General features: G+C 37.2%; 1 protein-coding gene across 1 annotated transcript in view; it reads right to left on the minus strand.

The window, feature by feature from the left end:
• Positions 1-27,873, minus strand: part of QRFPR (pyroglutamylated RFamide peptide receptor) — a 55,764-nt gene that overhangs the window by 12,893 nt on the left and 14,998 nt on the right. The window lies entirely within an intron of this gene.

The raw sequence follows: 27,873 nt of genomic DNA on the forward strand, positions 1-27,873 counted from the left end.
TGAGTGCTGATATGATGCCATAAGTAGAAAATTCCATATCTTCCCTCATGTGACAAGTCACAGTCAAAACACACAAAATTATTTAATATATTGTACACAACTACCTTAAGGCTATGTGTGTAAGGTATATAAGAAGCATAAATGAATTTCATGTGTAGACTTTGGTCTCATTGCCAAGATATCTTATTATGTCTATACAAATATTTCAACATTCCAAAAAATCTGAAATCTCAAACACCTCTGGTCTCAAGCATTTCAGAGAAGGAATACTCCATGAGAGGTTTCCTTACTTTCATAGCCCTGCTTCAGGTCTTTGCACGGCTTTTCCAGCTCCTTGGAATGCTCTTCCCTGAGATCACTCCCCTACATCCTTCCCTGAAGTCTGCTCAAATGTCACTGTGATGGCTAACTCTATGTGTCCAGTTGCCTGGCTTAAGGAATACCCAGACAGATAGCAAAATGTACTTCTGGGTATGCCTGCGAGGGTGTTTCCAGAAGAGATGAGCATTTGAATCAGAAATGAGTGGAGAAGATCCTCCCTTCCCAGTGTGGTTGGGCAGCATCCAATCCACTGAAGGCGTGAATAGAACACAAAGGCACAGGAAGGGTGAATTTGCTCTCTGCTGAAACTGGAACGTGCACCTTCCCCTGCCCTTTGACATCAATGCTCCTGGTTCCCACACACACCTTCTGACTCAGACTGGGACCTACACACACAGCTCCCCAGGCTCTTGGGCCTGCAAGCTTGAACTGGATCTCCACCACTGGCTTTCCTGGGCATCTAGGTGGCAGATAGTAGGTCATGGAACTTCCTAGTGTCTGCAATTGAGTGAGCCAATCCCTCATAATTAATCTCTCCTAAATATCTCCAAATATCTTATTGGTTCTGTTTCTCTGTAGAGCCCTGACTAATACAGTCACCTTCTCAATGAGGCTGATCTACTCTAACAATCATATTTGTAATGGAGCCTGTCCCATTCCCTATCTCCTCTCATTCCTCATCTCTTGTATTCTACTTTTTTCCCATAACTCTTTCACATGTTAACATACTGATATATAATATATATGCTGCTAATTTCTTTTTTATTTTTATTATTTTATTGTTTTATTATTTATTTACCCCTACTAAAATATAGATAATGCCCGAGCAATAATTTTTGTCTATTTTTTTCACTGATGTATTCCCAGCTTTAAGAATGGCAATACGATAGGCCATTAATAAATATTCACTGAATTGAAAAGAACAAATGAGTAGGAGGCTCGTCACTCCTAAAGGCATCCCATTCTATTTTAGAGAGGCGCTAATTAGAAAAAGTGCTTTTAAACTCCACTCATTTCTAGCTTTGTTCTCAGAGTCTCAGAACCAACCATGCTTTCCAAACAGTGGCTCCACATGTATTTGACAGAAGCCTTTGTGTCACTCCTGTCTTTCCTAGTTGTCTCAGCTGTTTCTCGTTTGCTATGCTTTTCAGAGCTTTAAAAGGTGAATGGAGAAGGGAACCCCCATGGACCATGGCCATGCACCAGGCAGAAGGGAACTCACCAATGTTCAGGATATGGCTTGGCCAAGGCAGAAACTGTGGGACTGTATTGGCTCCCCAAGGCTGAACACCCCCTTCTGTGACTGAAACTGATGCTTACATCAGCCTTCTGTGCTGGACTTTTCAAATGATTGGCTTCTGTTGAACTTGAAATCAACTTGAAACGAACTGGATCACTTTAACAGAAATTTTGTTAACCCAAGACTCCCTTACCTCCTATCCTATGCCTAAGGGGAAAAACGTACTTAGATATCACTCTAGATACTCCCTTCCCAATCCTTTTTGGGGGCTCCAAATGGCAACCCAAGAACCAATCCCACTCACTTCTATTCCTTGTTACAGTTTCCCAAGACAAAATCCTGTTCAACTTTAAGGCCCTCTTTTGTTTAGAAAGATGGTTTAGATGCCAACGGTGGGAATTTACTTTCAATGTTAATAAATTCCACTGTGTTTGAATAGTTACTATACGGTGAATAAATCAGTTTACCTCAAATCCTGGTTTGGATGTGATACTTGAATAAATGAATATGGGTATAAATTATTAATCTGCATATTTATTCTAGGTTTTATCCCTTTTCTTGCAAATTTAATCTGAACTTTTTCTATTGAGAAGAACCTTGTACTTTTAAACATTTTATAAACAATTTGGTTGAAAGGAAATATATTTTAAATACTGCTATCCAAATAAAAGAGAATTTTTGCTGCATTCATTGTAGTGTTATCTCATTATAGTGTTATCCATCCCAAATATATTCAGTTTGTGTATTATAGCACAGGATGTCTGTCAATTGATTCATTGATATCAGGATACACTCTGATTCTGCTTTATCTGATCTCTTAGCCACTCTGAGCTTCAATTTCATCATTTGAAAAAAGGGATTAATAACACCCATCTGGTGCTGACGAGTTGATGGGTGCAGCACACCAACATGGCACAAGTATACATATGTAACAAACCTGCACGTTATGCACATGTACCCTAGAACTTAAAGTATAATTTAAAAAAAAAACAACACCCATCTGTCATAGGACTGATGTATTTCATAACGTGACAAAAACACCTAATACTGGATACATTCTTTAATAAATGGCAGCTCTTTTATCATTGGGCAGCCCTATTAAAAGAATTAAGGTAAATACGATACACTTGGGGATGACATGTTCTTTGTGGATAAACTGACCATTAAAGAATACCTAATCTAATAACCTCATTTCCCAGAGAAAGACACTGCAGTTTAAAGAAGTTAAATGATGTGCTCATGTCCGCACACCTATTTATTGACAGAATGAGTCCAGGTTGTCTGACTCCAGTTCCTTCCGTTACGTCACCCTCACTTATCTTATGCCCAAGCTATGTGGCAGTTTTCTTGTCTACCTGCTCATAAATCATCTGTTTAATAACCCACCTGTGAATTTCACACCAAGCTGCAGTATAATCTGTCATTTTACCGTTTTAATAAATTCGGAACAGCATTTGCCCTATTCATTACTTCTGACATTTCTCCAACCAGCTCTCTAAGAAATTACTGACAGTGTTTCCTTGATCACATTTCCAAGTTTCTTCAATGTTCTGTCATGTAATTTATCTAGGATGTAGGTTTGAGTTCTTTTAAAAATAGGTACATGCTCTTTTGCTATCTACTTATCTTGGATATTTATTTTCATTCTAAACATTTGCCCTTTTTAATTGAGAGAGCACTTTTCAAGGTCTAGAAGACTAAAACAAAATAAACATTGAAGAGTTCTGGTTTTTCTCTGCTCTTCATTAAGCCTGACTATCATCAAACCTCCCTTTCTTTTTCAGTTTCTTGTTCTGGTAATCTCTTTGTTAGCTCTTCAGTCAGCTTATTCTACCTTTTATCTTTCCCAGTGTGAATTGTATGGGTCTAAATTGTTTATAAGAATGTGTCTTGTGAAATTTCTTCCCATAAACATGGTAATTTTAAACCTACATTCCCTGCAAAGGGCACTGTTTACTTGGGATGTCCTTTTTTTTTCCTTACAGGACAATCAGATGTTAATATCAAAGTTGTGCTTCTTAAAGTCAGCTTGAAATGGGTATTTCTCATCTTTTGATATTCCAGCATCCACCTCTCTTCTCCAAATGGCAACACGATTTCTTTTTAGAATATTCACTCTCCCCCACTGTGGGCAGGTTAGGTAAGAGCTCCTACTTAGGAAGACAAAGCAGTAGTAGGTGAGATCCTTTTTAGTGTTGAAAGGTTAAATGCAGATGGAAGAGAGGTTTGGGGTGGTGTGGTCACGTGCTCACCAGATCATAAGTGCTAATAGGTCACTGCTGAGTTATGGCTACTGAACTCTGAGCTCCCTTGGTCGCTTTCTGTTGTAGAGCCATTCATTCAGCTTCACGCTGATCCTGTGAGCCTTCAACATCCTTCCAATACATTCCCTTCTCTTGAGTTACTTAGCTATCAACTGTTGCTTGCAACGAAGTAGAATTATTTGATATACTTCTCTTTTGCTACCTTATTCTCTGGAAGGTAGGTTTTTAAAAATGTAGCGTACTATGGGCTATGTTCTCTCTGTATGTACTGTTAACTCTAAGATTAGACAGTCCTCAATCCTACTACTACAGTTTGCCTCCACTGCTGCTTCCATTTCTACTATGTCTGACTCTTGGGATAGAGGCTACAATCATTTTATTTTGCCTGCTGGATTAGGAACAATTGCTTTGGTTTAATATCTACTGCCTTCAATTTCCAACTTTAACTCATTTATACAACTTTATTGCGCAAAACATGAACCTTTTGCTCTCATTGAGAACGATGTTCACTCTCCTATCCACTCAGCCACCACCACACAGAGCAAGTCTCAATTCAAAGAGAAGCAAGACTACATTATTTCTAAACATGATGCTTGAAAATTGAAAACAGTTTGGGCAGTGTTTGTATCCACTTTAGTGTGTAACAGTGACTTTAAAAAGGATCTGAATGGAAAGGACAGAATAAAAAAAAAACAGTCTTTAACTGTAGAGAAGATTAAAAACATTATTAATTTAGAAAATGATATAATGAGGTATAATTGCATGAAAGTATCTAATGATAAGAACTACTCTGTGAATAATTTGTTCCAAGGTTGTTGAAAAACAAGTGAATAGACACATTGCAGTTTATAAAGGAAAGGTTACTTGATGCAACCGCTATTTAAAATAATGGTCTAACAGATTATAAAACAATCTGGCATATAATTACCTTAATTTCATGTACCAAATAAATCATATTCAAACAGTCTATGCATCCTTGTCCCAATACAACCTGTAGGTTTCTAGTTGCATCTACTGTGTTGCATAGTTAAGCAGCTTCTAATGAGCAAATTTACCAAATCTTGAATCCTATTTCATTCCCCTCAACCACATCCTGTTGTAGAAGAGTAGGAAACAAGTTAAATATAGTCAAGATTAGAACTGTTGTACAAGTGTGGCTGAGAACTACACAAGAACAGACCTATGGACTTCTTCAACTGGAAAGCCCTTCCAGAGAAGATCCAGGCTCGTGGCTCCATCACTGTTCCAGGGAGCACTGTATTTCTACATGGTGCTGTAGGAGCTGCCTATAGAGAGGGGTAGGCCAAATGTGAAGAGGCAGAGAGGGCTCCAAGCTCAGCCCTGCATCAACTAAAGCAGCTCCAACTGTATATAGCGTAATTTGCTGGGGTCCCAGCATCTAAAGTATCTGCAATTTTAAGGAATATTTTATAAGACTCCAAAGTAGACTCATCCGATATACACTGGAATATTCTGCTGATTTAAACTGTAAAGACTAAAGATGAAAACCTTAATTGCTAAATATTTTTAAAATAGATGTACGGTTGGCCTCTTCTAAAATCTCAGCCCTCCCAATAATTATTCCTATTATGCATAATACCATTACAAAGCACTCCAAGTGATTTTCCTGTGACTTAGAAACTTTCCACTAACACTTTTATCTGTATAACAGGAGAGAGGAAAAATTTTATCCAGAGGAAGGAAAACCTGGCTCAGGGAAAAGTGGAAGACAAGAGAAGAGGCTGAAGGAGCCTCAGCTTCTGATGAGTGAAGGGAAATGGAGAAAAGTCCTATGGCTGCCAGGTGCCAAAAGAAAGAGGAGTAAAGAGACTGCAGTGGGAAACTTACAGGTGAAGAAGATGAGCCATTTTTCCTCTAGGATTCTTTCTGGATTCATAAAAGGAGACAGAGGCTGCCCTACTGGCCCTGAGAGGGACACTTACCCCACTCTAGGTATGTACCACAGTTGGTTTATGTCCGAAGCCATGAGGCCCGGAATTAGCCGACCTCTGTTGCTTGATCTCAGCAAAGCGGAGACAAGACGGCACATTCCCGGGTTCTTTATTATAAACCCTTCCCGCGCGCGCCTAAACTTCCCACGCGCGCCCAAAACTGTTCCCGCGCGCGCCCAAAGCTTTTCCCACGCGCGCCTAAGTTTTTCCCGGGCGCGCCTAAACTGTTCCCGCGGGCGCCAACCTTTCCCGCGCGCGCGCAAACATTTTCCCGCCCAGGAAGATATGCAGCCTAGGGCGCAGGCGCGATCCCGCGCCCGGGAAAAGTACAAACCCATGGCGCATGCGCGATTGTAATTTGAGAAGACCTGGCCACCCGTCACCGCCCTGGCCCAACCTCTTCCTCTGCCAGCCTATATAAGGCATGACCCTGCATTCAATAAACGAGACTTGATCAGGCTATTTGTCTTGTCTCCATTTCTCGTGTTTTCTTGTCTCCTCCATTCCCACTCCCCCTTCCAGGGCCCGTTCGACTGTCCTGCGGGTCGGGACAGGTTTAACCATTCATTCACAGGAGGACATCTGGGTTGATTCCAATTTTTGACTTACAAATAAAGCAACTGTTTGTGTACAGGTTTGGGTGATTTTCATGTCTTTGGATAAATGCTCAAGCATGTAATTTCTGAGTTGCATGGCAATCATATATTGTTTTAGAAGAAACTACCAAACTCTTTTCCAGAGTAGTATCATCTTACATTCTTGCTGGTAATGTATAATTGATTCACTTTCTCTACATTCTCACCAGCATTTGGTGTTGTCTCTATTTTTATTTTCACCATGCTGATAGCTGTGTAGTAATATATCCCAGTGGTTTTCATTTGCATTTCCCTGATGGCTAATAATGCTGAACATCGTCTCATGTGCTTATCTGTATCTTTATATCCTCTTTAATGAAATGTTTCTTCATATCTTTTCTCTATTTTCTGACTAGACTGCCTTTTTACTATTGAGTTTTGAGAGTTCTTTGCATATTGTAGACACTGGTCCTTTTTCAGATAGGTGCTTTTTAAATATTTTCTCTCAGTCTGTAGCTAGTCATTTTATCTCTTCACATGGGCTTTCATAGAGCAAAAGTGTTTAATTCTGATGAGGTTCAATTCATCAATTGTTCCTCTTATGCACTGTGATTTTAGTGTCAGTTAAAAATTCTGAGAACTCTGTGTCTAGTCCTAAACTTTTCTCATTAAAAAAAAGTTTTATAGTGTTACATTTACATTTAAGTCTACATAATACATTTTGAGTAAAATGTTGCATAAGGCATGAGATTTACTTTAAGGTTTTGTTTGTTTGTTTTGGCCTATAAGTGTGCATTTGCTCCAATACTATTTGTTGAGCAGGCTATCCTTTCTCCACTGAATGGCACCTTTGTCAAAAAATCAGCGGATTACATGATGTAGATCTATTTCTGGGTCCTCTATTCTGTACCATTGATCTACGTCTATTCCTCCACCAACACCACGTCATCTTGATTATTTTATATACCTAGTAAGCCTTAATATTGGGTAGGGTGATTCCTCTCACTTCGTTCTTCTTTATCAACATGGTTTTAGCTATTCTAGGACCTATGTCTATTCACATAAATTTTAGAATAAGCTTCTCTACACTTACAAAAATTCTTGCTCAGATTTTAGGAGAAATTACATTAAACCTATAGATCTATTTTGGGAAAACTGGCATCTTTAATATGTTGAATCTTCCAATCCACAAACACAGTGTCTCTCCATTTATTTATGTATTCTTTAATTTCTTTCATCAGCATTTTTGTAATTCTTAGCATACAGAATCTATACAAATTTTGGTAAGTGTGTGTCTACATATTTTATTTTCTTTGGAGTAATTTTAGGTGGTATTGTACTGCTCATTTCAGTTTCTGCATGTCACCTGTTAATGAAATGGGAAAAATTCCCTTGTCCCCCTCACAGGGCCTGTGATGGGGTTGTGGCTCGATTCTTCAGTGCCCTGCTGCTCAAAACCCATGGAGGGAGCAGGCAGATGGGCAGGTCATGGGGCTCTGACCCCATGACAGTGTCTAGGGATGAATGTCTACAGCTCCTGAAGCCCTGCTGGGCATGTGCTACAAGGTGCTCTTTTAGTTTTGCCCTTTGTAGGCAGCTTGTGTTAGTCAGCTCAATTAGATCCTCTGCCTTATCGCAAGGACAGGGCTTTCTGTATCCCGGGATTCTTGCCTTGGTATACGGGAAGAATTGGATCACCTGTGGGCTTGGAGAATGAGTGCAAGGATTTTTACTGAGTGATAGCTCTCGGTGAAGTGGATGGGGATGCCAGAACGGGGATGGAGTGGGAAGGAGTGGGAAGGTGGTTTTCTCATGGAGTTGAGTCATGGGCTGTCATCTGACTTCCCCAGCCAAACTCTGCGGTTGTTTTGCCGGCTGGTTGCCTGCTGGCATCTGCTGGTGCATAGCGGTGTGCTCTTAGGCTGGTGCGCTCCTTTCAACTTCCAGCTGCTTGTGTCTTCTTCCACTAGCGTGTTCCTTTTGATGTCCAGCTGTTTGTGTCTGTGCCCACCAGGGTCTCAGGGTTTTTATAGGCACAGGATGAGGGTGTGGCAGGTCAGGGTGGTCTTGGGAAATGCAATATTTAGGCACAAAAACAGAAATGCCTGTCCTCACCTAGGTCCATAGGCACAGACCTGGGGGCGGAGCTCTAGCCAGGGACCATGTCCTTCCCTTCCCAGCACTTCCCTGCCCCTCTTCCTGTATCATTAATCTATAGAAATGTGATTGTGTCTTTATCTTATAAGCTGTGACCTTGCTGAACTCGCTTATTACCTCTAGGTGTTTTTGTAGATTCTTTGGACTTTTCTACATAGAAAATAATGTCATCTGCAAATATAGATACTTTTGTTTCTTCCTTTCCAATCTGCATATGTCTTACTTATTGTCCTTCTTTCTCTTAGTGGCTTCTACTTTGAGTGCAATTTTGCACAAGAGTGGTGAGAAGCAGACATCTTTGCCTTGTTCTCAATCTTAGAAGAAAAACATTCAGTCTTTCACCGTAAAATATGATGTTAGCTGTAGGTTTCTTGTAATGCTGTTATCAAATTGAGAAATCTCCTCTCTATTACTAACTTGCTGAGAATTTTTATCATGGATGAGTGTTGAAATTTGTCAAGTGTTTTTCTTGTTAATTGGTGTAATCATATGATTTTTCTTCTTTAGCTTGATTGATATGGTAGATTACACTGAGTTTGGAATTTGAGCCAGCCTTGCATACCTGGAATAAATCCTACTTCATCATGATGTATAATCTTTTTTATACATTGTTGGATTCTGTCTGGCATTATATTGATATTTTGTGTGCCAGAGTTCATAAGAGCTATTGGTTTGCAGCTTTCTTTCTATTGAACTGTCTTTCTCTGGTTTAAGTGTCAGGGCAATGAAAGCCTCATAAAGTAAGTTGGGAACTATTTCTTCCAATTCTGTTTTCTGGAAGAGTTTGTGTAAAATTGGTGTTAACTCTTTTTTAAATGGCAAAATTTCCAGTGAAAGCACTTGGGCTTGGAAACTTCTTTCTTGAGAGCTTTTTAATTACAAATCCAATTTTTTTTATCTCTTATATTAAAAAATTTTTATCAAAGAATTATGAGCATTTGGTTTAAAATCAGAAGGGCTACAATAAAAAAGAATAAGTGTCTGCCTATTTCCCAACAACCACTTGTTTTTAATTCTACTGTTGGGGGCACTACAATCTCTAAATAAATTGCCTTATACAACTTTTCTTTTGATGTATTGATTTCAGATGATATATAGATTGCCTTCTTGGGTAGATGGGCTACTGGTTCACTTTTGTCATTTCCCACTGTTGCTTCTCCCACAGCTTCTAATTTTCTTACAGTTATAACACTGTCTTCAATAACTTATTTGGAAAGGTTTTAGGGGATGTATTTCTTAAATTCTAGCATGTAGTTTCTTCTACTTTGACTTTTAAAGTAATATATTAACACCCTCTTCATTAGTCTATTAGCTTCCAACAGTTTATCTTGTCCCCCACTTGTGAGATGATACCTCATCTCTGCACCTCTCTCCTCCTATTTTTGCATTCTTCTTTCTCCAAATGTCTTTTATCTATACCTTTACATTTACTCTATCAAGACTGATAGCTTTTCATTCTGTTCTAGAGCCATGTTAAGTATTCTTCCCTTGGCCTACTTTGTAATTATAAAAGATTAAAACCATAAACAGCTTTTTAATTACTAAGACTAATATTAACTACAAAGTCAATGTGTATGTTTTAAACATATCTCCCTTTTAGAGACTTTATAGTCAAGATCCTTGTGAATATATTTATTGCTCTAAAGCATACCGTATTTTAATCGGCTTTTTATATGGATGCAACTTTTTTATAGAGTATTTTTGTTTATTTAATTTTTCCTAGAGTTTTGGGTTCTGTTTCTTTTTTCTAGTTGGAAGAGGAAGCATATATCTTCTTCACCACAGTATAGTAGTTTAGAGTATAGGCTCTAGAATTGGGCTGTCTGAGCTTGAATCATGGGTCCATCACTTGCTGTGACCTAAGGCAAATTATCTTACTTCACTGTGTCTTGGGTTTTCTTATCTATAAAATGTAAAAATAATAATAGTACTTCCCTCATAGGACTCTTGAAGGATTAAATGAGAAAACAAGCCTACTGTGTTTAGGCCAGTGTCTAGTACTATGTGAAAATGCATTAGCTATTCTTATTATTATCATCATCATTATCATTTTTACTATTACATCTCAACTTTTAACATCACACATATACTGCTTGGAATCAATTCCACTGTTTGTTATTTTAATACTTCTTTCTAGAAGACCACTGACTTCCAATTTTGATGACTGCAGTCTGTGTTTTGCTTTGTTTTGTTTTTAATGACTGCTTTACAGCTGTCATCATTACATTCATTTTCAATCGATTTCTTCTCTGGTTTTTTTAATTTCATGGTTTTTCATTTCTTGTATTTTACCCATATTTTGCATAATATTTTTCAAGTAACTTCTTCAAAATAATAAGGAAAGTAAGTTCTTTACATTCTTATATATCTTAAAATGGCTGTAGTTTGACTTAAATTCAACATCATCTGCCTTTAGAAAGTTGAAGACCTTACTTTATTGACTTTTAGCATCCACTGTTGGTGCTAACCTGTCTATATTGTCAGCTTGATTTTTGCTCCATTATAAATATCCTGGTTACTATTTGGAAGATTTTATTGATCTCTTTGTAACTAGAAGTCTGAACTGTTATGGGGATGTGTTGAAACATGTGTCATTTTTTTTTTACTCTTTTTCCATAGCCCTGTGTGTACCTTTTACATTTGGCAACTCTCAGTCCTTTATCTCTGTGCTTTTCTTTGTGTCTTTAAGAAATAACTCCTATTGATCAGCTATTGGAATTCCTGAATTGATTCTCCTATGTTTATATCTTTTATATATAGATATAGATTTGCCTATTTGCTCCACATTATGGAGACGTTCTTGTTTTTGTCTTCTAACCCTTCTAATTTATGTATAATTTCAGCAATATTTTTACTTTCAAAAGCTTTTCTTGCTCTTAAGATATTTCTTTTCAAAGAAGCTTGTTCTTGATTTATGAAGTCAGTCTCATCTTAAATCCAGACACATACCCCCAATTTAATATCAGAAACCCATTCCTGAAAATGAGACAGTTTATGTGGAAATGTGCCCTGGTCACCTATTTCCTTTTGTTTAAAAGGCCAAATTAAACTTCTAACAGATTTCATTAAGTATAACTAAAACATAGGAAAGCCAGCATTTAAAATATAATATCTTAAAATATTGGTCCCTGATTGCAAAACAATTAGAATGGTTATCAGATTGTTTGTATGTATGCTACTCTGTATCAATAACATGCCCACTTTTCATGGTACATCATAAATATTTTTTTCCAATAAGGCATAGCAATCAGCACACAGCAATTTATAAATGCATTAGCAAAATGCAGGTAAAATTTACAATGAAAATAGGGTAATTACCTGGGATGACCCGTTACTCCTGAAGAAAAAAGCAAACTGTAAACTTCAGGCAAGTGGAAAGGATAGGATGGTTAAAATGTAGTCATTGCCAAGGCCTACAGAAAGTGACATCATAGGTGAGCTGGATGACAAAAGGGCAATTTCATGCAAGAAACAGGCAGAGATTCTTTGTCATTTTCATTCTGGGGTAAGGACTTACAAATGATGAATGGATCTTCAGGGGATGCAAGTGTCATTTTAGGATGAAAAACTACAAAATCAAGCTTTACTTAACTCTCTTCAAGTTTATGTTCACAGATTTTTTGCACAGTGTTATAAGAGTCAGGCACTCACAGTCCACCAAGTTCCAGGATAATATTTATCACTGTGTTTGTTTAGTCCCCATATTATTTTCAGTGAGCAGTGTCTGGTGGTTTGATTGAAGGCTCTCCCTGTTATCACTATGATCAACTATTCCAGATTGACATTCTGAACAAGTTTAGTACTTGATTACACAGCATTACATTTAAAGAAATCATCAATATCTTTTTCAGTCTCTTCTCAAAACAAATCTTTGCAAGAGTAACAATGGCAAAGCATGGTTTACACTGAATAAAATGATATGATGTCTCTCTTAGTGTCAACATTCGGCACATGCATCCCTCTGTGAACACTAGGCATGCTTTTCAAAACACCTACTTGTGATTTTGATGTATTTGGAAGGTATTTTATTTTTGGAAGGTAGCTTGATATTTTTCCTATATATCATTTTGCTTAGAATATTAAATTATTGAGTTTAGGAACACAGATTTTTCTTATATAAATATCAGCTAAAAGGTTGCTGTTGAGTGATATATTCATTGCAGAAGTCTGAGACTTATAAGCCAATACTAATTCCACTGGGAAAATGTCAAATGAGGAGACATTCTTCTTGATACGTCTGTATGTATAAAAATACTAATTAGAGTTTATTTCCAAATTCCCTTCTATGATTAACCATTTCTTCCAGATTTCATTTATTCACTTGTTTTGTTCTCCTTTATTCTTGGGCTTAATTTCTAGGTGATAGGTTGATCTGTGCAGCAAACCACCATGACATACGTTTACCTATGTAACAAACCTGCACATCCTGCACAGGTACAATAAAAGAAAGAAGGAAAGAAAGCTTTCCTCAACTGTCTGACAATCCTTGGTTGTCCTTACACGTTTGAGAATGGGACAACATGAAAGACCACCAGCTGCTCTTGTGTACAGGTAGAAGCTGTCCCCTGGAAAGCTTTGACTTAGGATGAGTGGGTCTTGATACTGTACGTCTCACAAATTTCAAACTTTTAGGTTTTACTTTGTGGAGTCACAGCTCATATGAATTCTGTAGTTCCCTTCAGAGTGCTTCTTTCAATTACTTTATAAGAATTGTTTGTGTGTATATTTGCATTAAAAACAAGTTCCCCAGTATACAATTATGTCTATACTGGTATTTTTCTTCTAATTTTCATTATTTTAATAGCTACAAATACAACCTCAGACAGGTAACTGAGTTGCTTAAACTTTCCACTAATGACAAAAACTAGATTTTCAAATAATAGAATAAAATGAGCCTGGGTTAAACATAAGGACAGTAAAGCAGAAATCAGAAATAATGGGGTTTCATTATGTTCATGTTAAAATAACCCATTGTGAAGTAATAATGGAAGGAATATTTTTGTATACTAGGAAAGAAATGGAAAAACTTTAGGCATTAGAAAGAATTTCTTGAATGTGAAGGTAATCAGGTAACAAAGCACATTATAAAGTGAACTTCCTCAGAAATGCTTAATAAAATACTAGGAGTACTTATGTAATTTATGTACTCAGTTGTTCACCAAAGATATAACTCCAAGTTAGTATAAACTAATGTAAAAAAAAAAAAAAAAAGCAGTTTTCTGTTAAATAAATTGGGTTATGCCAATATAATGCAAATCATTCAATCATTAATAATCTTTCAAAAGATATTTAACAATGCAACCAAAAAATGAAATTAAACAGTAAACAATATATTCATATACAGACATATACAAACACTAAAAGGTTTCTATTTTGCTAAAAATGTATGTGGGAAAAATTTAAATAACTAAATGTAATGCACTGATGTGATCATCATAATTCTCTCTGGCTGCTGGAATAAATATTTTTTGTTTTCTTTACACGTATTTGTTCTATACATTCATTAGAACGTTTTGGATTATGAGTTAAAAATTCAATTCAACTGGTTTAAACAAGGGAAATGTATTATCTAACATAAAAATAATTTCAGAGGTAGGGCAATAACAGAGTCATAAATGCCACAGCTGAATGACTTCACTACAGTTCCAAGTTCTCTCCACTGGATTTCTTTGTCCTCCTCAGTGTGGTTTGCTTTGTCCTTATGATTGTCACTTTGGTAAATAAGTTGACTGTAGTATCTCCAAGCACTGCATCTCAAACAAGATTCAAAGACCAAAAGTGGAAAACAAAGAATATACTTTCTCAAACCCTTCACAAAAGTAAGGAAAACCTCAGACTTTATGGCCAGAATGGATTACATGCCCATTTAAAAAATCATCATTGACAAGGGGAATTGAAATTAACACACTGGCTTACTTTTTTAAAGTTATTTTTAGTTATTGTGAACACATAATGGTTACACATATTTATCAGGTACATGTGATGTTTTGATACATGCATACAATATGTAATGATCAAATCATGATCACTGGGGTATACATCACCTCAAGCATTTATCACTTCTTTGTGTTAGGAACATTCCAATTCCACTCCTGTAGTTATTTTAAAATATACAATAAATTATTGTTAAACATAGTCACCCTATTGTGCTAACAAATATGACATTCTATTCATTCTATTTGTGTTTTTATATCCATTAACCATTCCCCCTTTATTACCCTTTCACATTACCCTTCCTCTGGTAACTATCATTCTACTCTATCTCCAAAAGTTCATTTTTTTTTTCAGTTCCCACATATGAGTGAGAACATGTGATATTTGTCTTTCTGTGCCTGCCATATTTCACTCAACACAATGTCCTCCAGTTCCATCTATGCCATTGTGAATAACAGAACTTCATTTCCTTTTATGGCTGAATAATATTCCATTGTGTGCATGTACCACATATTCTTTATCAATTCATCCATCGATGGATATTTAGGTTGATTCCATATCTTGGCTATTGTGAAGAGTGCTGCAATAAACATGGGAATGCAGCTACCTCTTCAATATATTGATTTCCTTTCTTTTGGATGTATACCCAGCAGTGGGACTGCTGGATTGTATGGTAATTTTATTGTTAGTTTTGTGAGGAACCTCCACACTGTTTTACATAGTAGCTATGTTAATTTACATTTCTGCCAAGTGTATGAGGTTTCTGCTCTCTCCCCATCCCAGCATTCATTATTGCCTATCTTTTGGATGAAAGCCATCTTAACTGGGGTAAGATGCTATCACATTGTGGTTTTCATTTGTAGTTCTCCAATGTTAGTGATGTTGAGCATTTTTTTCTTATAACTGTTGGCCACTTGTCTGTCTTCTTTTGAGAAATATCTATTCGGATCTTTTGCCCATTTTAAATCAGATTTTTCCTGTTAAATTGTTTGAGCTCCTTCTATATTCTAGCTTTTAATACTTTGTCAGATGGGTATTTTGCAAATATTTCTTCCCATTCTGTAGGTTATGTCTTCACTTTGTTGATTGTTTTCTTTGCTGTGCACAAGGTTTTTAGCTTGATGTGATCCCATTTGTCCATTTTTGCTTTGGTTGCCTGTGCTTTTGAGGTTTTACTCAAGAAATCTTTGCCCAGATCAATGTTCTGGAGTGTTTATCCAATGTTTTCTTCTAGCTAGTTTACACTTTTAGGTCTTAGATTTATGTTTTTAATCCATTTCTGATTGATGTATGATGGCGAGAGATAGGGATCTAGTTTCATTCTTCTGCATATTGATAACTAGTTTTCCAGCATCACTTATCGAAGAGACTGTCCTTTCCCTAGTATATGTTCTTGGTACCTTTGTCAAAAATAAGTTGACTGCAAATACATGAATTTATTGCTGGGTTCTTCATTCAGTTCAATTGTTCTATGTGTCTGTTTTTCATGCTAACACCTTGCTATTTTGATTCCTATAGTTTTGCAGTATAATTTGAAGTCAGAAAATGTGGTTTCTCCACCTTTGTTCTTTTTGCTCAGGATGGCTTTGGCTATTCTGGATCTTTTGTGGTTCCACATAAATTTTAGGATTGTTTTTTCTATTTCTGTGAAGAATGCCATTGATATTGTGAGAAGGATTGCATTTAATTTGTAGATTGCTTTAGGCAGTATGAACACTTTTAATAATATTGATTCTTCCAACCCATAAACATGGCATATTTTCCATTTTTTGTGTGCATTTGCTTCAGTTTCTTTCACCAATGTTTTATAGTTTTCATTGTAGAAATCTTTCACTTCTTTGGTTATGTTTATTCCTAGGTATTTTATTTTATTTGTAGCTACTGTAAATGGGATTACTTTCTTGATTTCTTTTTCAGATTGTTTGCTGGTGGCATAAAGAAATGCTACTGATTTTGTATGCTGATTTTGTATCCTGCAGTTTTACTGAATTTGTTAATCACTTCTGATAGTTTTTTGGTGGAGTCTTTAGATATCTTTAAAATTTCAGATCATATCATCTGCAAACAAGGATAATTTGACTTTTTCCTTTTCAATTTGGATATCATCTATTTCTTTCTCTTGTCTAATTGCTCTGTCTAGTACTTCTATTTCTATGTTGAAAAAAAGAGGTGAAAGTGAGCATCTTTGTCATGTTTCAGATCTTAGAGAAAAGGCTTTCAGTTTCCCCATTCAGTATGATACTTGTTGTGAGTGTGTCATACATGGTTTCTGTCATGTTGAATATGTTCCTTCTATGTCCAATTTTTTGAGAGATTTTATCATGAAAGAATGTTGCATTTTATCAAATGCTTTTTTGGTATCTATTGAAATTATCATAAGGTTTTTGTCCTCCATAGTGTTGATATGATATACACCATTGATTGATTCGCATATGTTGAACTATCCTTGCATCCCAGAAATAATGATCCCACTTGATCATAATGAATCATCTTTTTAATGTGTTGTTGAATTTGGTTTTCTAGTATTTTGTTAGAGTTTTTTGCATTTATGCTAATCAGGGATATTGGCCTGTAGTTTTTCTTTTTTCGTTGTGTCTTTGTCTGGTTTTGGTTTTGGGGTTATACTGACCTTGTGGTATGAGTTTGGAAGTATTCCTTCCTCTTTGATTTTTTTTGGAACAATTTGAGTAGAACTAATATTAGTTCTTCTTTAAGTGTTTGGTAGAATTCAGCAGTAAAGTCATCAGGTCCTGGACTTTGATGAAAGACTTTTTATTACTGCTTTTTATCTCATTATTTGTTGCTGGTCTATTTGGCTTTTGGATTTCTTCATGGTTCTATCTTCATAGGTTATAGGTGTCTAGAAATTTATCCATTCCTTCTAGGATTTCTAATTTATTGTCATACAGTTGCTCATAACAGTCTCTAATGATCATCTGAATTTCTGTTGTATCAGTTGTAATGTCTCCCTTTTTGTCTCTTGTTTTATTTGAGTCACTCTCCTTTTCTCAGTCAGAATAAAGTCTAGTTGATTTTGTTTATCTGTTCAAGAAAACAGTTTTTCATTGATCTTTTGTGTTTTCTAAATTCTCAATTTCATTCATTTCTGCTCTGATCTTTGTTATTCCTACCTTCTACTAATTTGGGGTTTGGTTTACTTTTGCTCTTCCAGGTCTTTGAGATACATTATTAGATTGTTTATTTGAATATTTTCTACTTTTCTGATATAGGATTTCATTACTTTAAATTTCTCTCTTAACACTGCTTTTGATATATTCCATAGGTTTTGGTATGTTCTGTTTCTGTTTTCATTTGTTTTAAGAAATTAAAAAAAAAAAACAACTTAAAAATCAGCACTTAAAAAAAACTTAATCAACACTAGGGGGCAACCCAAGGGTACTGCGGACTCCTAGATACACTGCTTTGATGGAACTGGGTAAGATAATGAAGAATCCCTGACCTACCAGACAAAATCTCTACCTCTCCTTTCTCTCTTTCTCCCAATCAAAAGGATAGTCTCCATTATGGGCTGCCTAGAACTAGGGGAGAAGTGATGCAAGCACTCCCATGGCCTGCATAGCTGGCACTATGCTGGGTCACACCTGAAGCCAGCATAGTATTGGGTCTTGTCCAGGGTCTCTGAATCCTCCTGCTTGGCTCCACTAGGGCTGAGAGGTGGTCCTATTCTTTCTTGAAGAATATGCCCACCCAATACCTTGATCATACCAGGTTTCCGTTAGCAAAGCATAATATCAAACAAGGCCTAAATAAAGAGTTACTCTATGCTAATGCACAGGGTGTTTGTATTAGTTTCCTACTGGTGCTGTAACAAAGTACCACAATCTTAGTGACTTAAAACAACACAAATCTATATGTTACAATTGTGGAGGTCAGAGGTTTGAAATGGGTCAATAGCGCTGTGTTCTTTCTAGAGGCTCTAGGGGAGAATTCATTTCCTTGTCTTTTCTAGTTTCTAGAGGTTGTCTGCCTTCCTTGGCAGACAAGAGAGGATCATTGCCCATATGATAACAGCAGCATGTTATTAATTAAATGCCATGGACCTGAGATTCTAAGAGAAAGCATAAAAGCAAGAATAGTCAAGTAAGTGGGGAGTGGAAAGGAGAGAGAGAAAGAAGGCAGTCAAATATTTCTGCAAGAGAGATAAGGTAAAAAAAAAAAAAAAAAAAATTAAAACCATAACCAGGAATTCAGACCAGTCCCTATCTGCTGATCCAAACAGTAACTACCAGTTACATTTCCAGCAGTTACTCAAAGGCAGATATGCAGATTCCCTCCCAATTCAACTCTCTTCCCCTACACGGGGAATTCTAAGACCTAGTGCCAGATTCCAGCCCTAGAAAGCACTGGTTCTTGACTTAGCTATATGTCGGAATAACCAGGGAGCTTTAAAAGAAGTTGATATTTAGATCCACTCTGCAAGATTGTGAATTTTAGGGTATGCTTGGGGACTTAGTCTTTTTAAAGTTCCCAGGTGATTTAAATAGACAGCAAAGCTCAAGAACCACAGGGCCAGAGAATGGATTTGAGAGACAGCCCTCACTTCAAGGTCCACATTTCTAACACTGCTTCCAACTGAAGAGGTTAAAGGGCTTCAGGGGGAGAGGATATTCTTTGTCTTTCACTCAGATTTATTATATATTCTATCTTCTCTTTCATTCACATATTTGTTCATTCACTCACCTATGGGTCATACACTACTCCAGGCTCTTTAAATACGGGCTGTGCAACATATATACTCTCCCACCTCCTCTTCCTAGAAGGAGACTAGACATGAAACAATATCTCACAGATAACCATAAAATTACAAAGTAGTATTTAAAGCAATTCTCTTTGAATACAATCAAAATACTTTTTTAAAAAGCAAAAAGCTGGGTTAAAGTTGATTGTGAGATGACAAAAGAAAACCATGCCTTAAAGTAATAATAGTAGGTAATACCTAGAATGTTGTTTATTGCTTATTGTCTGCATTATAAGAGATACCTACACTGGTAAACTGGTAAATGTTAATAAGCAGCTCTCCAAGTTAAAAAGGAAGACCTTACTTTGTAATGTTTGCTAATTTTCTGATGTAAATACTCCTGCCAGAGCCAATTTCAAAACTACCAACACAATATCAGTGAATGTGGAGTTCAGAAGAGATGTATACAATCAGCTCTCATGGGCTGGTACAAATTAGCACAAGCATGCCATTGGCTATCTGAAGTTCAAATAAACGATAACTGAAAAGAATTCCAACTTGTATACTTATTTTGTTTATTTATTTTTGGTTTTCTCCTCTATTATTTCTTTGTTTCTGAATCATTTTCTTTTTTTTTTTTAAACTTTAAGTTCTAGGGTACATATGCACAAGTGCATGTTTGTTACATATGTATACATGTGTCATGTTGGTGTGCTGCACCCATTAACTCATCATTTACATTAGGTATTATCTCCTAATGCTATCCCTCCCTCCCTCCTCCACACAATAGGACCCAGTATGTGATGTTCCCCTTCCTGTTCCAAGTGATCTCATTGTTCAATTCCTACCTATGAGTGAGAACATGCGGTATTTGGTTTTCTATTCTTGCGATAGTTTGCTGAGAAAGATGGTTTCCAGCTGCATCCATGTCCCTACAAAGGACACGAACTCATCCTTTTTTATGGCCACATAGTATTCCATGATGTATATGTGCCACATTTTCTTAATCCAGTCTGTCACTGATAGACATTTGGGTTGATTCCAAGTCTTTGCTATTGTGAATAGTGCCGCAATAAACGTACGTGTGCATGTGTCTTTAGAGCAGCATGACTTATAATCCTTTGGGTATATCCCCAGTAATGGGATGGCTGGGTTAAGTGATATTTCTAGTTCTAGATCCTTGAGGAATCACCACACTGTTTTCCACAATGGTTGAACTAGTTTACAGTCCCACCAACAGTGTAAAAGTGTTCCTATTTCTCCACATCCTCTCCAGCACCTGTTGTTTCCTGAGTTTTTAATGATTGCCATTCTAACTGGTGTGAGATGGTATCTTATTGTGGTTTTGATTTGCATTTCTCTGACGGCGAGTGATGATGAGCATTTTTTCATATGTCTGTTGGCTGTATGAACGTCTTCTTTTGAGAAGTGTTTGTTCATATCCTTTGCCCACTTTTTGATAGGGTTGTTTGTTTTTTTCTTGTAAATTTGATTGAGTTCTTTATAGGTTCTGGATATTAGCCCTTTGTCAGATGAGTAGATTACAAAAATTTTCTCCGATTCTGTAGGTTGCCTGTTCATTCTGATGGTAGTTTCTTTTGCTGTGCAGAAGCTCTTTAGTTTACTTAGATCCCATTTGTCAATTTTGGCTTTTGTTAACATTGCTTTCATGCCTATGTCCTGAATGGTACTCCCTAGGTTTTCTTCTAGGGTTTTTATAGTTTTAGGTCTAACATTTAAGTCTTAATTAATTTGTCTTGAATTAATTTTCATATAAGGAGTAAGGAAAGGATCCAGTTTCAGCTTTCTACTTATGGCTAGTCAAATTTCCCAGCACCATTTATTAAATAGGGAATCCTTTCCCCATTTCTTATTTTTCTCAGGTTTGTCAAAGATCAGATGGCTGTAGATGTGTGGTATTATTTCTGAGGGCTCTATTCTGTTCCATTGGTCTATATCTCTGTTTTGGTACCAGTACCATGCTGTTTTGGTTACTGTAGCCTTGTGGTATAGTTTGAAGTCAGGTAGCGTGATGCCTCCAGCTTTGTTCTTTTGGCTTAGGATTGTCTTGGCAATGCGGGCTCTTTTTTGCTTCCATATGAACTTTAAAGCAGTTTTTTCCAATTCTGTGAAGAAAGTCATTGGTAGCTTAATGGGGATGGCATTGAATCTGTAAATTACCTTGGGCAGTATGGCCATTTTCACAATATTGATTCTTCCTATCCATGAGCATGGTATGTTCTTCCATTTGTTTGTGTCCTCTTCTATTTCACTGAGCAGTGGTTTGTAGCTCTCCTTGAAGAGGTCCTTTACATCCCTTGTAAGTTGGATTCCTAGGTATTTTATTCCCTTTGAAGCTATTGTGAATGGGAGTTCCTTCATGATTTGGCTCTCTGTTTGTCTATTACTGGTGTATAAGAATGCTTGTGATTTTGGAATCCTCCCTAACTCATTTTATGAGGCCAACATCATCCTGATACCAAAGCCTGACAGAGATACAACAAAAAAAGAGAATTTTAGACCAATATTCTTGATGAACATCGATGCGAAAATCCTCAATAAAATACTGGCAAACCGGATTCAGCAGCACATCAAAAAGCTTATCCACCATGATCAAGTGGGCTTCATCCCTGGGATGCAAGGCTGGTTCAACATACGCAAATCAATAAACATAATCCAGCATATAAACAGAACCAAAGACAAAAAACACATGATTATCTCAATAGATGCAGAAAAGGCCTTCGACAAAATTCAACAGCCCTTCATGCTAAAAACTCTCAATAAATTCGGTATTGATGGAATGTATCTCAAAATAATAAGAGCTATTTATGACAAACCCACAGCCAATATCATACTGAATGGGCAAAAACTGGAAGCATTACCTTTGAAAACTGGCACAATGGCTCAAGCCTGTAATCCCAGCACTTTGGGAGGCCGAGACGGGTGGATCACGAGGTCAGGAGATCGAGATCATCCTGGCTAACACGGTGAAACCCCGTCTCTACTAAAAATACAAAAAAAAAAAAACTAGCCGGGCAAGGTGGCGGGCGCCTGTAGTCCCAGCTACTCCGGAGGCTGAGGCGGGAGAATGGCGTTAACCCAGGAGGCGGAGCTTGCAGTGAGCTGAGATCGGGCCACTGCACTCCAGCCTGGGCGACAGAGCAAGACTCCATCTCAAAAAAAAAAAGAAAACTGGCACAAGATAGGGATGCCCTCTCTCACCACTCCTATTCAACATAATGTTGGAATTTCTGGCTAGGGCAATCAGGCAAGAGAAAGAAATCAAGTGTATTCAGTTAGGAAAAGAAGAAGTCAAATTGTCCCTGTTTGCAGATGACATGATTGTATATTTAGAAAACCCCATTGTCTCAGCCCAAAATCTCCTTAAGCTGATAAGCAACTTCAGCAAAGTCTCAGGATACTGAATCATTTTCTTTATTCTTGACAGAATAGTTGGGAAGGGAAGTTTGTGTTTTATAAATGACTCATCTTTCATCTCTTTCCCTGCACTGCTCTCATAAACTTGTGGTGTTTTGCCACAGCATGAAATTGCCTCTTTACTCTTTCCTGCTCTATCTCTTCTCTTGTCCTTGTTTATGACATAAGCGTGCCAGAAATGTCCTTGGTCATGGCTGAGCCATACTGATCACAATGTTCTAAGTTATAAAACTAATTTCACTCTAGGAACATTTCCTGAGCAGTTACCATGTGCTAGGTACTGATCTCATAAGCATTAACACCATCAACTCATAGACTCTCTTGGCAACACTAAAAGATAGGTGGCATTATTATTTCCACTTGTACGAGGAATAAATGGGGAATAAAGTAACCTGTCCAGGGTCATTTGTATATCCAGTAAGGGAGGAAGACAAATAGTCTGGCTCCAGAGTCTGTGTTTGTAACCCCTATGGAAATGCATCCCCCAAATCCCAGGTTGTCTATAATTAGTGCAGAGAACAGGCCTTACAAAAGAAGTAAGTATTCAGGGTGTTACAATGGTGTGGAAGCATCAGTGTGATCTCTTTTAAATTACTTCATTGCCGGCCAGATTAATAGAACTCTATTCTCTACCTGTACATACATTTAGGTTTGGAAAACAGCTGATGTGATGGTTAATACTGTCAACTTGATTGGATCAAAGGATCCAAAGTATTGATCCTGGGTGTGTTTGTGAGGGTGTTGCAAAGGGGATTAACATTTAAGTCAGTGGGCTGGGAAAGGCAGACACACCCTTAATCTGGTGGGCACCATCTAATCAGCTGCCAGTGAATATAAAGCAGGCAGAAAAATGAGAAAAGGCAAGACTGGCCCAGTCTCCCAGCCTGCATCTTTCTCCCGTGCTGGATGCTTCCTGCCCTCGAACATTGGACTCCAAGTCCTTCAGTTTTCAGACTCAGACTGGCTCTCCTTACTCCTCAAGCTTGCAGACAGCCTATTGTGAGACCTTGTGATCGTGTAAGTTAATACTTAGTAAACTCATATATATATGGAAGTATATACGTGTATATAGGAGTGCGTGTGTGTATGTGTGTGTATATATATGGGAGTATATATATAGGAGTGTGTGTGTGTGTATGTGTGTGTGTGTGTATATATATCCTATTAGTTCTGTCCCTCTAGGGAACCCTGACTAATACAGTTTATTATCACAATTTTCCTTCTTTTCCATATCTCATCTCTGTAACTTGCATGTGACCCTGCTCCTTTCCCACTCATTTTTCTAAACACCATTTTTTTTTCAAATCTTACTGGGGTAACATTTTTCAAACATTTTTTGAGCAACGGAGTTCCTCTATTATGAGTTAGTAATCTCTGCACATAACACAGTCCAAAATTAAAATTTATTATACACAATGAGTACATGACAAATTTGCTTTTGGCAACTGTGTTTAGTGCAGTAACAAAAACAGTCAGAGAGCTATGTAGCCCTAGGCAGAAATCATATATAAGATGATAGTGATTTTCTGCTCAGTCATCACTTACACCTTTTAGTATAAACTGATGTAAAACGGTTTGCCTTTATCATAGGCTCACCCACATACTGACATTAAAAGATGGATAAAAAACTTAGTACTTTCTTAGAAGCTAACCACAGGTAAATCATTTTTTCAATTAGTTGTGTTCCTTATAAATTGCAAACATCGATTCTTCCAGTTTAGTATCACAATTCTGAGAGTTGGCTAGAACAAAGCATCATCATTTTGAAGGACCAGGATTATGGTACTGCTGAGTTCTGATGGGTTTAATGTTTTTTAGGTCAACTGTGCTTGCCTGGTTCCCCTGGGTAGCCTGACTCCCCTGATAGTAGTGGTTTTGACCATGATCATCACACAGACTTACCCAAAATTTTTACTACAGAAATGCTCTTTGATATTTTCTATTCTACTGTATTTCCATTTTGTAAAACCACTAATACTGACTCACCAAATGACTTCATGACTCATTCACGGGTTGCAACTCCTACTTTGAAATTCATTGCCTCAGTAGTGTTGCCTTTGCTTCAAAATGAAGCTCAAACTCCTTAACACAGCACTAGAAAGCTCTTCAGAATCCCCATTTTCCCTTTCTTTCCAACTTCATTTCTCACCACATCCCCTCTGAATGCCAAACTCCAGGCATACAAAACTATTCACATTTTCCAAAAAGCTTGTTGTCTCTCCCCAAGAACCTTCCACAACATACACTGTGTGCTGTTCACCCTTGCATCCCTAGGTCAACATAGTGCCTAGCACGTATTAGGCATTTAATAAATGTTAGTTAAATGAGTAAGTGAATGATGAAATGAACAAACGAAAAAAATGCTATGAAAATCTATTCAGAAGAATGTACTGTTACAATAATGTCTCACAGATTTAACTCTGAAAATCCAGCCACATGCTACAGAAAGGAAAAAAAGCACTCAATTTCCTTAATTATAATTAGAGAAATTTGTAATTTCTGAAAACAAGGGTAAATAGTTTCACAAATACCATATTTACTTTGAGGAAATTTTCACTCATTCTGTTTGAATCAGATGGATCCAGTCTTCAATAAATAAAGCAGACAAGTAAAAGTGATAGCATATTACATTCTGCACCCTCCTTGTATAATGATGATGTGGAAGTTAAACTTTAATAGCATAGGGTCCTGATTACTGTAGCAACTACTCCTATCATATTATAGGTAATCAGAGAGAGATATGCAGCCACAGTCTATTTGCTAATAAAAAGTGCTCAGTGGTGACCTACCACCACTGGCCAAAATAATCTATCCCGTGTTCCTCAGAAGCAAAAGTGGAACACAGTAATGATATATTTTAGGCCACTGGGTCTCAAACTCCATTGAACACATGGACCACTTGGAGAATTTTGTTAAAATGCAGATTTTGATTCAGTAGGTCTGTGATGAGGCCTGAGATTATTCTGAAAAAGTTTCCAGGTGACGCTGATGCTACGTGTCCATGGACCAGACTTTAAATGGCAAGAAAAGTTCACAATAGATTGAAGACTTCCTGTTGCTCCTAAGGAACAATATTTCCCAGACTAAACTATTTTTTCGCTAGGTAACTAGGCCACAAGTTTGTAGTATGACAACTTGACCTAATGACATATAGTGCTGGAAGCAAAACCATTTAATAAAATGTGCGGCCTCTTCCTTCCTTTGCCCACTCCCAACACTGCTCCTGTTCCCTTTTCAAATTACAAAGAACCAGTACCATTTATTTTAAAATAAGATATCTTCCAGTTGCCAGTGAAACAACCACTTTTTATTTACCTCCATATAAGGAACTTTTAAAAAAACAGTAACTGCAATTTTCTGCAATATTCTATATTGCTGCTACCCAGAGCTAAAACATGTTGAAAGATGTGTGAAAGCCACGCAGAGTCCAAATAGCTCAGTATATAATACTGGCTCATAAGCCTCTCACCTAATGATTTTTGTTAGAGATTTTCTTCAGGTTTTTAAATGAAAGATAAGGAAATCCCATTCTCACAGAGTCAGCTCCCTATCTGTCAGTAACATCTGTAAATCACAATTTTTCTGACCATAATTGAACAACATGGGTGGTTTTCTTTTAGTTCCCTTTCTTTGTAAAAAGCGTTTTTTTCTATGTACCCTTATCCAGGAAGAGGGGGAAAAGCGGGGAGAGGAGACACATGTATGCAGCTGCTTTCACTATAAAGTCTTTCTTTGGCATGTTTACGTAAGAAAGGCAAAATCCCAGCAAGTTATTTTGTGGACATCAACAAACTGATTCTAAAGTTTATAGGGAGAGGGAAAAAACCAAGAATAACTAACACAAAATTGAAAAAGAAACTAAAGTTAGAAGGCTGACACTACCCAACTTCAGACTTATTTTAAAGCTACGTTAATCAAGATAGTGTGGTATTGAGGAAAGAACAGATGAATAGATCAATAGAATAGAATAGAGAGCTCAGCAATCACATAAATATAGTAAATTAACCTTTGACAAAGGAGCAAAAACAATAAAATGGAGAAAAGATTGCCTTTTCAACAAATGGCACTGAAACAACTGGACTTCCACATGAAAAATAAAAGAATCTAGACACTACAAGAAAGACCATTTAAAAAGAAGTCTGCCTAGGATACAAGCAAATCCAATTTAGATAACTAACCATATTTATCTGACATGAAATACTCATTATTGTTATTGAAATAAACTTGTAAATATATCATGGAGAGCTGTTCTTTCAAAAACTTCAGGCTTTCATGGATAAATGTAAAAGAAACAATTTAACCTCTCTGGAGTCCATGCAAGCCTAGCACATTTTGCATCCTTCAGAGATTTCTTAAAGAAGGAGCCAAAACTAGGCCGGGTGCAGTGGCTCATGCCTGTAATCCCAGCACTTTGGGAGGCCAAGGTGGGCAGATTATGAGGTCAGGAGTTCAAGACCAGCCTGGCCAACATGGTGAAACCCTGTCTCTACTAAAGATACAAAAAATTAGCTGGGCGTGGTGGTGCACGCCTGTAATCACAGCTACTCGGGAGGCTGAGGCAGGAGTATCACTTGAACCTAGGAAGCAGAAGTTGCAGTGAGCCGAGATCACACCACTGTACTCCAGTCTGGGTGACAGAGCGAGACTCCGCCTCAAAAAAAAATATACATATATATACACACACACACACACACACACACACGTAACCAGTGTCTCTTTCCCATAAATCACTGTTTGGATCAGGTTCATATTGACACTTAGATTCTGATCCAGTAAAATTCCTCCTCACAAGAATAAATCCTTTATTGTTTGTAGACATTACAGTAAATATATATATATTTTTTAACCAAGCGTGTAGTTTCATCTGTGGAATAGCTTCATGGTTACCTTTACACTGGAGCCAATACAGACTTCTATGAATATGTATGTGTATTGGGGCCTCTGCATTAGTAGACTTGTGGGCAGGGTGACTTATAGTCAGTGTACAAGAGTTCATTTTCACAAAGGTCTATGAGGAAAAGATCATAGCAAATTTTCACTACAGAAATTTGTCTTCCAGGTCTCAAACTAGTATCTGAGTTCAAGGGGTAGAACTGCTAAAGGCACCACTGCACAAACAGGGCCGAAGCAGGTGGTGAAGCATGATTCACTGCAGAAAGTGAAATTCTTCCCCTGTCAATATAACCACTGTGGTTAAAAACCCAACACTGAAGCAGACTGGTTGGGTCAAAACCTGGCACTAGTATGTCCAGTCTATATGAGCTTGGGTATTTTACTTACTATGAAAAAGTAT

The sequence above is a fragment of the Trachypithecus francoisi genome, unplaced genomic scaffold, assembly GCF_009764315.1.
Source record: "Trachypithecus francoisi isolate TF-2019V2 unplaced genomic scaffold, Tfra_2.0 Lachesis_group1, whole genome shotgun sequence".
Taxonomy (NCBI): Eukaryota; Metazoa; Chordata; class Mammalia; order Primates; family Cercopithecidae; genus Trachypithecus; species Trachypithecus francoisi.